Raw genomic sequence first — 13,671 nt, forward strand, 5'->3', positions numbered from 1 at the left:
CGCGAGCCTACCAGACGAGCTAAATGCCTTTTATGTTCCCTTCGAGGCAAGCAACACTGAAGTATGCATGAGAGCACCAGCTGTTCCGGACAACTGTGTGATCACACTCTCCATAGCCGATGTGAGCAAGGCCTTTAAACAGGTCAATATTCACAAAGCCGCGGGGTCAGACAGATTACAAGGGTAGTGTACTCAAAGCATACACAGACCAACTGGCAAGTGTCTTCACTAACATTTTCAACCTCTCCCTGACTGAGTCTGTAAAACCTGTTTCAAACAGACCACCTTAGGTAACTTGCCTAAATGATTACCACCCCGTAGCACTCACGTCGGTAACCATGAAGTGCCTTGAAAGGCTGGTTATGGCTTACATCAAGACCATCATGCCTGAGCCCTAAACCCACTCCAATTTGCATACCGCCCCAACAGATCCACAGATAACCCAACGCAATCTCAAATCGCACTCCATACTGCCCTTTCCCAACCGGACAAAATTCACACCTATGTGAGAATGCTGTTCATTGACTACAGCTCAGCGTTCAACACCATAGTGCCCACAAAGCTCATCACTAAACTAAGGACCCTGGGATTAGGAAAAGGAGGGCCGAACAGGCCCCCATTAACATTGACAGGGCTGCAGTGGATCGAGTCGAGAGCTGTACACATCACCAAAGACCTATCATGGTCCAAACACACCAAGACAGTCATGAAGAGGGCACGACAACACCTTTTTCCCCTCAGGAGAAAATATTTGGCATATGGTCCCCAGATCCTCAAAGTTCTAAAGCTGCACCATCGAGAGCATCCTGACCGGTTGCATCACCACCTGCTATGGCAACTGCTCAGAATCTGACCGTAAGGTGCTACAGAGGGTAGTGTGTACGGCCCAGTACATCACTGGGGCCAAGCTTCCTGCCATCCAAAACCTATATACCAGGCGGTGTCAGAGGATAGGCCAAAAAAATTTGTCAAAGACTCCAATCAGGCCTCCCGAAGTGGCACAGTGGTCTAAGGCACTGCATCGCAGTGCTAGCTGTGCCACTAGAGATTCTGGGTTCGAGTCCAGGCTTTGTCGCAGCCGGCCGCGATCGGGAGGCCCATGGGCGGCGCACAATTGGCCCAGCGTCGTCCGGGTTAGGGAGGGTTTGGCCGGCAGGGATATCCTTGTCTCATCACGCACTAGCGACTCCTGTGGTGGGCCGGGTGCATGCACGCTGACACGGTCGCCAGGTGTACGGTGTTTCCTCCGACACATTGGTGCAGCTGGCTTCTGGGTTGGATGGGCATTGTGTCAAAAAGCAGTGCAGCTTGGTTGGGTTGTGTTTTAGAGGACGCATGGCTCTCGACCTTCGCCTCTCGAGTCCGTACTGGAGTTGCAGAGATGAGACAAGACTGTAACTTCTATTTTCCAGTCACAACTTGCAGACTTGTTTACGTGCTGCTGTGCGTTTTGTTGCTAACCTTACTTTGCTACCTGACAACTTTAGTTTTTACTTTTTAATTACGTTTATATTTTTAGTTTCTCCCCTCACTCAACTTTTTCACTCCGGACGCTTTATCTGGACATGGTTCATCAGGACCTCCGACAGCCGAAGCTAAGTAGTAACATTAACATGATGCCTTCTAATTGCAGTCGCTGTACTCATAATATACAGGTGAACGATCGCCTTACGGTGAGGATAGCTGTGCTGCAAGACCAGCTTCCGACACAATCGTTAGGCAAGGGTAATTTCAGTGTAGGAAAGGATGAAACAGCGTCTGTGCCACCAGTAAGTACAGATAGTAGTATAAATCCCCTCGCACAGTCCCCGCAGCCGGACAACTTTCTCATGGCTTCTGGAGGGAAATGCTGTAGGAATGCTCAACCGGTGTCGCTCATTCAGCCGACAGAAACTTTCAACCGGTTCTCCCCATTAAGCAGCGAGTCGGAGTCAGAGGCCGAGCCTTCTCTGGTCTCTACACCTCCCGTTACGGGGTCTGAGACGCCGAAGCCTCCCACCATTAGCTCTGACAAATTGAAAACCCTAGTCATTGGTGACTCCATTACCCGCAGTATTACACTTAAAACAAATCATCCAGCAATCATACACTGTTTACCAGGGGGCAGGGCTACCGATGTTAAGGCTAATCTGAAGATGGTGCTGGCTAAAGCTAAAACTGGCGAGTGTAGAGAGTATAGAGATATTGTTATCCACGTCGGCACCAACGATGTTAGGATGAAACAGTCAGAGAGATCACCAAGTGCAACATAGCTTCAGCGTGTAAATCAGCTAGTTTTTAGGGGTGCAACTGCATCTAGGTTATTGCGCAAGGTTTAATTGAGTTCCTCAGTCGGCATCGAGTAATTGTCTCTGGCCCCCTCCCAGTTAGGGGGAGTGATGAGCTCTACAGCATAGTCTCAACTCAATCGCTGGTTGAAAACTGTTTTCTGCTCAATCACTTTTTATAGCTACTGTTTACAGGCCTCCTGGGCCATATACAGCGTTCCTCACTGACTTCCCTGAATTCCTATCGGACCTTGTAGTCATAGCAGATATTCTAATTTTTGGTGACTTTAATATTCACATGGAAAAGTCCACAGACCCACTCCAAAAGGCTTTCGGAGCCATCATCAACTCAGTGGGTTTTGTCCAACATGTCTCCGGACCTACTCACTGCCACAGTCATACTCTGGACCTAGTTTTGTCCCATGGAATAAATGTTGTGGATCTTAATGTTTTTCCTCATAATCCTGGACTATCGGACCACCATTTTATTACATTTGCAATCGCAACAAATAATCTGCTCAGACCCCAACCAAGGAGCATCAAAAGTCGTGCTATAAATTCTCAGACAACCCAAAGATTCCTTGATGCCCTTCCAGACTCCCTCTGCCTACACAAGGACGTCAGAGGACAAAAATCAGTTAACCGCCTAACTAAGGAACTCAATTTAACCTTGCGCAATACCCTAGATGCAGTTGCACCCCTAAAAACATTTGTCATAAGAAACTAGCTCCCTGGTATACAGAAAATACCCGAGCTCTGAAGCAAGCTTCCAGAAAATTGGAACGGAAATGGCGCCACACCAAACTAGAAGTCTTCCGACTAGCTTGGAAAGACAGTACTGTGCAGTATCGAAGAGCCCTCACTGCTGCTCGATCATCCTATTTTTCCAACTTAATTGAGGAAAATAAGAACAATCCGAAATTTCTTTTTCATACTGTCGCAAAGCTGACTAAAAAGCAGCATTCTCCAAGAGAGGATGGCTTTCACTTCAGCAGTGATAAATTCATGAACTTCTTTGAGGAAAAGATCATGATCACTAGAAAGCAAATTATGGACTCCTCTTTAAATCTGCGTATTCCTCCAAAGCTCAGTTGTCCTGAGTCTGCACAACTCTGCCAGGACCTAGGATCAAGGGAGACACTCAAGTGTTTTAGTACTATATCTCTTGACACAATGATGAAAATAATCATGGCCTCTAAACCTTCAAGCTGCATACTGGACCCTATTCCAATTAAACTACTGAAAGAGCTGCTTACTGTGCTTGGCCCTCCTATGTTGAACATAATAAACAACTCTCTATCCATTGGATGTGTACCAAACTCACTAAAAGTGGCAGTAATAAAGCCTCTCTTGAAAAATCGGCCTATATCGAATCTTCCATTCTTCTCAATTTTAGAAAAAGCTGTTGCGCAGCAACTCACTGCCTTCCTAAAGACAAACAATGTATACGAAATGCTTCAGTCTGGTTTTAGACCCCATCATAGCACTGAGAGTGCACTCGTGAAGGTGGTAAATGACTTTTTAATGGCGTCAGACCGAGGCTCTGCATCTGTCCTCGTGCTGCTTTTGATACCATCGATCACCACATTCTTTTGGAGAGATTGGAAACCCAAATTGGTCTTCACGGACAAGTTCTGGCCTGGTTTAGATCTAATCTGTCGGAAAGATATCAGTTTGTCTTTGTGAATGGTTTCTCTGACAAATTAACTGTAAATTTCGGTGTTGCTCAAGGTTCCGTTTTAGGACCACTATTGTTTTCACTATATATTTTACCTCCTGGGGATATCATTCGAAAACATAATGTTAACTTTCACTGCTATGCAGATGACACACAGCTGTACATTTCAATGAAACATGGTGAAGCCCCAAAATTGCCCTCGCTAGAAGCCTGTGTTTCAGACATAAGGAAGTGAATGGCTGCAAACTTTCTACTTTTAAACTCGGACAACACAGATGCTTGTTCTAGGTCCCAAGAAACAAAGAGATCTTCTGTTGAATCTGACAATTAATCTTGATGGTTGTACAGTCGTCTCAAATAAAACTGTGAAGGACCTCGGCGTTACTCTGGATCCTGATCTCTCTTTTGACGAACATATCAAGACTGGTTCAAGGACATCTTTTTTCCATCTACATGACATTGCAAAAATCAGAAACTTTCTGTCCAAAAATGATGCAGAAAAATTAATCCATGGTTTTGTTACTTCTAGGTTAGACTACTGCAATGCTCTACTTTCCAGCTACCCGGATAAAGCACGAAATAAACTTCAGTTAGTGCTAAATACGGCTGCTAGAATCCTGACTAGAACCAAAAAATGTGATTATATTACTCCAGTGCTATCCTCCCTACACTGGCTTCCTGTTAAGGCAAGGGCTGATTTCAAGGTTTTACTGCTAACCTACAAAGCATTACATGGGCTTGCTCCTACCCATCTTTCTGATTTGGTCCTGCCATACATACCTACACAACGGTCACAAGACACAGGCCTCCTAATTGTCCCTAGAATTTCTAAGCAAACAGCTGGAGGCAGGGCTTTCTCCTATAGAGCTCCATTTTTATGGAATGGTCTGCCTACCCATGTGAGAGACGCAGACTCGGTTTCAACCTTTTAAGTCTTTACTTTAGACTCATCTCGTCAGTAGGTCCTATGATTGAATGTAGTCTGGCCCAGGAGTGTGAAGGTGAACGGAAAGGCACTGGAGCAACGAACCGCCCTTGCTGTCTCTGCCTGGCCGGTTCCCCTCTCTCCACTGGGATTCTCTGCCTCTAACCCTATTACAGGGGCTGAGTCACTGGCTTACTGGTGCTCTTCCATGCTGTCCCTAGGAGGGGTGCGTCACTTGAGTGGGTTGAGTGACTGACGTGGTCTTCCTGTCTGGGTTGGCTCCCCCCCTTGGGTTGTGCCGTGGCGGAGATCTTTGTGGGCTATACCTGGCCTTGTCTCAGGATGGTAAGTTGGTGGTTGAAGGTATCCCTCTAGTGGTGTGGGGGCTGTGCTTTGGCAAAGTGGGTGGGGTTATATCCTGCCTGTTTGGCCCTGCCGGGGGTATCATCGGACGGGGCCACAGTGTCTCCTGACCCCTCCTGTCTCAGCGTCCAGTATTTATGCTGCAGTACTTTGTGTCGGGGGGCTAGGGTCAGTCTGTTATATCTGGAGTATTTCTCCGGTCTTATCCAGTGTCCTGTGTGAATTTAAGTAAGCTCTCTCGAATTCTCTCTTTCACTCTCTCGGAGGACCTGAGCCCTAGGACTATGCCTCAGGACTACCTGGCATGATGACTCCTTGTTGTCCCCAGTCCACCTGGCCATTCTGCTGCTCCAGTTTCAACTGTTCTGCCTGTGGCTATGGAACCCTGACCTGTTCACTGTGATTACTATTATTTGACCATGCTGGTCATTTATGAACATTTGAACATCTTGGCCATGTTCTGTTATAATCTCCACCCGGCACAGTCAGAAGAGGACTGGCCACCCATCATAGCCTGGTTGCTCTCTAGGTTTCTTCCTAGGTTTTGGCCTTTCTAGGAAGTTTTTCCTAGCCACCGTGCTTCTACACCTGCATTGCTTGCTGTTTGGGTTTTTAGGCTGGGTTTTTGTACAGCACTTTGATATATCAGCTGATGTAAGAAGGGCTATATAAATACATTTCATTTGATTTAACTACTACCAATTGGATACCATGAAATTGGGGAGAAAAAGGGGTGAAAAAAATATAAAAAATAGACTCCAGTCACCCAAGTCATACTGTTCTCTCTGCTACCGCACAGCAAGCGGTACCGGAGAACCAAGTCTAGGTCTAAAAGGCTCCTTATAAAAGCTTCTACCCCCAAGCCGTAAGACTGCTGAACAATTAATAAATTAATCAAAATGGCCACCCGTATATTTACATTGTTTTTACACTGCTGATACTTGTTTATTATCTATGCATAGTCACTTTACCCCTACCTACATGTATAAATTACCTCAACTAACCTGTACCCTGCATATTGACTCAATACCGGTATCCTCTGTATATAGCCTCATTATTGCTATGTAATTCTTGTTTTTATTATTTTTTACTTTAGTTTATTTAGTAAAATTTTTCTTAACTGTATTTCTTGAACTGCATTGTTGGTTAAGGGCTTGTAAGGTCTACACCTGTTGTATTCGTCGCATGTGACAAATACAATTTGATTTGACAAGTTGGAGTCCACCTGTGGTAAATTCAATAGATTGGACATGATTTGTAAAGGCAGACACCTGTCTATATAAGGCCCCACAGTCGACAGTGCAAAAACCAAGCCATGAGGTTGAAGGAATTGTCCGTAGAGCTCAGAGACAGGATTGTGTCGAGGCACAGATCTGGGGAAGGGTTCCAAAACATTTCTGCAGCATTGAAGGTCCCCAAGAACACAGTGGCCTCCATCATTCGTAAATGGAAGAAGTTTGAAACAACCAAGACTCTTCCTAGAGCTGGCCGCCCAGCCAAACTGAGCAATCGGGGGAGAAGGGCCTTGGTCAGGGAGGTGACCAAGAATCCGATGGTCACTCTGACAGAGCTCCAGAGTTCCTCTGTGGAGATGGGAGAACCTTCCAGAAGGACAACCATCTCTGCAGCACTCCACCAATCAGGCCTTTAAGGTAGAGTTGCAAGCTGAAAGCCACTCCTCCGTGAAAGGCACATGACAGCCTACTTGGAGTTTGCCAAAAGGTATCAAATGACTCTCAGACCATGAGAAACAAGATTCTCTGGTCTGATGAAACCAAGATTGAACTCTTTGGCTGAATGCCAAGGGTCACGTCTGGAGGAAACCTGGCACCATCCCTAAGGTGAAGCATGGTGGTGGCAGCATCATGCTGTGGGAATGTTTTTCAGCGGCAGGGACTGGGAGACTAGTCAGGATTGAGGGAAAGATGAATGAGCAAAGTACAGAGAGAGATCCTTGATGAAAACCTGGTCCAGAGTGCTCAGGAACACAAACTGGGACCAAGGTTCACCTTCCAACAGGAAAATGACCCTAAGCACACAGCCATGACAACGCTGGAATGGGACAAACCTCTGAATATCCTGGAGTGGCCCAGTTAGAGCCCGGACTTGAACCCGATCGTTCATCTCTGGAGAGACCTGAAAATAGCTGTGAAGCGACGCTCCCCATCCTGACAGATCTTGAGGGGATCTGCAGAGAAAAATGGGAGAAACTCCCCAAATACAGTGGTGTGAAGCTTGTAGCGTCATCTCCAAGAAGACTCGAGGCTGTAATCGCTGCCAAAGGTGCTTCAACAAAGTACTGAGTTAAGGGTCTGAATACCTATGTAAATGTATTTTGGGTTTTGTTTATACATTTGATTTTTTTTAGAAAAAATACTTTTTGCTTTGTCATTATAGGGTATTGTGTGTAGACTGATGAGGGGAAAAAAATATTTAATCCATTTTAGAATAAGGCTGTAACGTAACAAAATGTGGAAAAAGTCAAGGGGTCTGAATAGTTTCCGAACGCACTGTATGTCCAAAATAGATGGGGGTGGGGTCTAAGCTAACATATGTAATTGTTTTAATACGGTGAAAACATGGATCATTTGTTTTTTTTGGACACATTTAACCCCCTATTTTTGTTAGCACACAACTACCACCATACTTCCATTCGTTTGTATGAGTTGGCTTCAGACGAGTCCCATGACACCTGTGGGGGTCAGAGAGCAAAATGGAGAACACCATCGTGAGTGTCTCATCTTTCCATAGAGTGGTCATATTAGTTTGTAACACTACTAACATTTTTGTGAGAAGAATCGTTTTCAGGATGTCTCATGGTCTGACAAAAACCTCTGTAGCTCGGCCACCTTCCACCACAGATGCGGCAGGCTGACATATCTCTAGCTTAACCTGATGGATTTTTATTGGGATTTTTTAAAATTGTTACTTAGATTGACGCATAGGTGCATCAATAGACTCTTATGGATTTTAATACAACGCAAAATGTTCCTTGTTATATCATTACGATAATAGCAGTCAGAACCATCTTGAGAACATACAAGTTGTGTTACCCCTGCTCATACGTTGCTGATGCATGCCAGATCATACATAAAATACCTATCCAGGTGTTGTATCAGCTAACCACATGTTACAGCAATCTGGTGCCTGACGGCACAATCGACGATGAGGCACGCAACCATTGGCTGATGCATGCAAAGTCTGAGCAGGGGAACACGACCCCAGTGTTGCGATGGTGTCAACAATGATGTGCATTTCACAATCTGTTCAGTTATGAAGCTGTAATGGTGTAATAAATCAGATGAGTTCAAAAACTATTTGTAATCTTTCAAATACTTTGAGCATTTGCTTTAGCCTGCCTGGAGTCCCAAGTTTGGTGGGTAGGGTTTGCACTATTTTGACTTTTTCTATTGGTTCCATTGCAACAGGCAAGCACAACAATTATTTCAAATAGTATTTGAACCCAGATCTGGTGTAAGAGGTCTACCACAGAGAGAATAGTAATAAAATGAACAATGTAACAGTACAGGCCCAATAAATTAAATAGTTGCACTATTTGGCCCTATACACACTCAAATTGTACAACTAATGTAGAACACAAGTTGTGGAATGTTTTTCTACACAATAATTATTATTACGGAAGCGATGTGTAGACACACTCTGCTGCAACCTTGGCGTTAAATGTGGTAAAGCCTATGGATGGGAGGAAGCACTGTGCTGCCCTGTTTAATGACCTATTGAAGGCTTTAGATTGTATTGAAGCCATTGGACGCAGTTTATCATAGCGCACTACGCTTTAATACGGGCAATGGGTTGAGTACAGATCACTGCATTCTGCATCTGAAAGTAGGCTGACACTTAAATGTCTTGTAGATCGATGCATTGCACTCTTTTTGTTTATAAAGCCCTCCTGTATAAACTTTGGCCGCACCTTACTTTATTGTTAACAAGATACCAGACCCGGTCTCCCGTTGATCTCCACTGAGTTAGGTAGATCTGCTTTTAGGATTTTTTTGCACCTTAAGTGTTGAATGATCTCCAATGCACTTTTAAAATTGGAGGAATTGGTGCGTCTAGGGCATTTCAGAAGGCTGGCTGTTAGAGGATCTTATTACTACAGAATGTGTATATTGATATCTATTGTGCTAAACAGGGCTCACCTGGAAAAGAGACCTTGGTCTCAGCATTAAATCCTTGTCAAAATAAAGGTTAACTAAATAAAACAATGGCTGTGTAAAGACAACAAGTTGTATCACAAGATTATCAGTTGTATCATCAAATGCATTTGTACATCAGTTGTGCAAGCTGAGTGTGTATGGGGCCTTTTTGGTACTGGTGAAAAACTGCTGAGCACACATGAAATTGTTACATTCCACCTAAGAACACTCATGACATCATCGCTCACCAAAAGGGAACTAACAAATGAGCCACACACAAGCACTAATGCGAAACAAGTGGGATTTTAAGAGGGGTTTTCAAAGACACTCATGGGCTGTCCACTGAAAGTTGACTAGCAACACGAAAATGGGTCCTGAAAGACACTCACCATGAGTGCCCACTGAATTCGCCCCATAAAAGGGAAACCAAAATAAAAACCCACACCACCTTATAATATGGAGTTAACCAAAGATAAAAGGCTTTGAATTCACAAACTTAAAGAGGAAGACAAACAGCAATTTTAACATCTCTCCTGCCAACTGGAGCGTTGGCTCTGCCAGCACAGATGAAACTAACAACTGATTTACAGGTGCAACACATCCTGATCAACAAGGATGATTCCAATAAGTGTGCGCCACACCCATACAGAACCAACCTATAAAAAAAGCCTTTAACACCTTCCCCCTTTCGTCAACAAGTATATTCCATGTACTTGTTGGAAAAGTTTGCTCACAACCAACAGAACTCTAATTTCACAACTTAAATGCTCCACTTTCTCCAATATAAACACAGTGTTCACTATCTCTCAACACTCCAATACAGTCATAAATCATCAACAAAACAGCCATTCCTTTAAAAAAAAAATCAAAACGTGCACCAGAACACAAAACTAAGACGGACTGCGCAAATTTTAAAGACAAATCAGAAAACAAGTTGTCCTTACCATGGACATGTCTGATTTCAAGGGGAAACTCCTGCAATGTCCGTAGTAACTTTCCTTGGGATTTTCTTCAGTGGAATAACCTCAGGGAAACAAGTCGCAGCACTCATGGTTAAGAAAAATTGGTTACCACTCTTTGTTTTGGGCAAAGAACCAAGAAACCTGCTGAAAGGTTAGTCAAAAACAGAGGTGCAAAGGTGAACTGGCACTGTTCGGTTTACCCATCACCTGGCAAACGTGACAGGATTTACAGTAAACCACAATATCCTGTTCCAGACCAGAAGAAGTTAACCAAGATATGGTCATACGTTTTGTTTACCCCAAGACGCTATCTCTTGTCGAAGCGTAACTAGAACGACAATTTGAGATACAATGGGCCAATCATCTTGCCCAGAAGTGGCGCTGGAACGCCACTTCCTCAGCAGAACACCATCTCTGTCAACGTAACCCACACAAACTTCATCAAACTCCTCCTCTGGATGCATCTCAGCAAAAATAATGAAGAGGGAAGCATCTTTCCTCTGTTCAGCAATCAGCTGCTTCCTAGACATTGAACTGTTGGGACCCTCTTCTTTCAGCGGTCCTACAAACTCACTCACATTTGGGGTTTTCAAAGGAGCGGTCAACCCAAGAGGTTCACCGAAATCATAACCACACAAACCCTTCATCGATCGAACTTGGTGGGATTGCTGTTATCCTCCAACACTACACTTGCTATGTCTAAGAATATTGCAGAGTATAATAGCACACGCTGAGAAAACTCTAGGGTACTTTTCTGATAACTGGAAGGAGTGCTCCCACAAGAAACGTCTCTCTCTTTTATATTTCTGTTTCAATTTAGGACACAGAGAATATGTCCTTTCTCTCAGCAGTATTGACAAACGGGTTGATATGAAGCAGTTTTCTGCTGATCCTTGTCTGGGGAAAAAGCAAAACCTCGTAGTTGGAGGTGACTTCTCTGGATTACTATTTGTAATTCTGTCTTTCATAATTTACGGAACTGTTGTCTGTATGCCTCTGGGAACAACGCTTAAGCTCGAAGGATAGCAGCTTTTAACAGTATCATAATCTGAATTTCACGGCCATTTTAGGGACGATGCAATCCTCTTAAACTGAGTCAAATATACATCCTACTCCTTTTCAGTGAAAGGCGGTACAGCCGGCGCTTCCGAACGAGCTCAAACTCTGTTTAGGGTGGCCCGACTTGATTCAGAGTACTTCCAAGATCTATCTCTCTTTGGCATGCTGCCAACTCCACTTTTAATCGATTGGCATGCTCGCATTCCTGTTCTTGTCTAGCTGCACGTTCTCATTCCATCTTTTTTAACTAAATGTCCTGCTCAAACTAATTGCTGTTGCTCAAATTTTTCCTTTCCTTCTACCTCTCACAGTTTCACATCTACATGGTATACTAGGACCCTTTTCACCATGTTCCCTCTCCAGGAGGATTTTGTCCTCCACCAAAGCAGTATCGATTAACTAACTACTGCTTTGGAATCGGCAGGTGCCACTTTGATGTCAATGTTTTGCAATGAGCAGATTCGCCTTTGTACATTTATCCAGTATCTCCAAAGTAGGGTTCCCCACAAATGTTCCCAATTCAGTCAAAAATATGTTTTACCCTTTGAGTGTTCATGCAACTTTCCACTGCTTCGGAATGATTTCACCGACTACAAAAAACCTGGGACAAGATCCCGGACGAGCCCCCCCCCTTTTGTTACGTTCCCACGAAAACAAACTCATGTCATATGTCACAAAAAGGGAACTATTAAATTAGCCACACGGAAAAGCACCAAAGCGAACCAGGTGGTGTTTTAGGAGAGGTTCTCAGACACTCATGGGGGGGGGTGTCCATTGACAGTTAACTAGCAACAAGAAACAGGATTCTGAAAGACGCCCACCACGAGTACACAATAAATTCCCCCCAGAAAAAGGCAAACCTAAATAAAAACCCACACCACCTTATAATACGAAGTTAAAAGTAAGCGGCGCTAACCAAAGGGGAGAACACAAGATAAAAGGCTTAACCTAAAAAGGACGACAAAAGTCAGCCAAACACTTCCAACATATCTCCTGCCAACTAGAGCATCGGCTCGGCAGCTCTTAAATATTACCTGTGCCAGCACAGGTGAAACTAACGACTAATTAACGAGGCAACAGGTGCCACACACCCTGACCAACAAGGATGAATCCAATTAGGGCGTGCCACACCCACAGAATCAACCTTGAAATCAAACGAGAAGAAACCCAAAACCTGCAACAAAATGAATAAGAAAAACAAAAGTATATTCTATCTCCTCCAGGCCAATGCTTTTCACGTCTAACATATACACTGACACAAAACTAAATATTATTAATACTAAATGATAAAACAGGAACTTCATTATTCCATTAATAACAATACATGACAAACTAAAAATTACATAATTATTACTGCATACAAATAAAACTTTGAATATTTCAAACATTTTTCCAAATTACATGTATTTTATACAAGGTATGTTAAGCAATAACAACAAAAAGACTTATCCTTTGAACTATATAAAAACAAAATTACAATGATGTACATATCAGAATCATTATCAAATCTCTCGCTTCCCAACTTCAATATCCTTACAGAACACTACAAATCTGTATGTCTATATGTGTAGCACATTCCTTAAATAAAACACATCATTCTACATCTGCGTCCCAAACAGCACCACATTTCCAAAATAGTATGCCACTTTTAACCAGAATGCATTGGGCCCTGTTCAAAAGTAGTGCACTACAGAATAGGGCGCCATTTGGGACACATTCTACAACTGCTGGCTCAAGTCTATACTACTAAAGACTTGAATACGAACCATAGTGGATTTGAAAATGATTAGGAACCAGATTCTTCATATCATGACAGTACTGTTTTGACTGGGTGGCTATATAAATTCCAAAATATACACATCTAAAAACACAGAACTTCATCCAGAAGTGAGTTAAATGTAGCTTGGGTACCAGTATGTGACATGCCACGACAAGGAGTGACACGATGGCACACAGACTGTCACCCAGGCTAAGTTAAATGAATACAATAAAAAACACAAAGTTAAATCTTTCTTGGGGTCATTAGCACACCGATCATTTCTTTTAAAATATCTACATCAATTCTGGTGAAGAGATCCCCTTTCTAAAAGGTTTGGTTGCTATCTACATGGGAAAAATAAACACCTGGGTGGTGAATAAAAGTAATAACCTAAGTTTGTAGAAATAAAAAAGTAAACTAGAGGAGTTGAAAGTGAGGTGAGAACATAGATGTGAACACAACTGTAAAGGAGTGAATGGGAGGCAAGCCTACTAGCACATA

At 43.4% G+C, this 13,671-nt stretch overlaps 1 protein-coding gene across 1 annotated transcript in view; it reads right to left on the reverse strand.

Moving 5' to 3' along the window:
• huwe1 (HECT, UBA and WWE domain containing E3 ubiquitin protein ligase 1) overlaps positions 1-10,358 on the reverse strand; it is a 92,017-nt gene extending 81,659 nt beyond the window's left edge. Inside the window, exon 1 of the mRNA XM_045693301.1 lies at positions 10,335-10,358. The gene's annotated coding sequence lies outside the window, so the exon portion shown is untranslated. The remainder of the gene's footprint in view (positions 1-10,334) is intronic.
• Positions 10,359-13,671: the final 3,313 nt, after the last annotated feature.

The sequence above is a fragment of the Salmo salar genome, chromosome ssa13, assembly GCF_905237065.1.
Source record: "Salmo salar chromosome ssa13, Ssal_v3.1, whole genome shotgun sequence".
Lineage (NCBI taxonomy): Eukaryota > Metazoa > Chordata > Actinopteri > Salmoniformes > Salmonidae > Salmo > Salmo salar.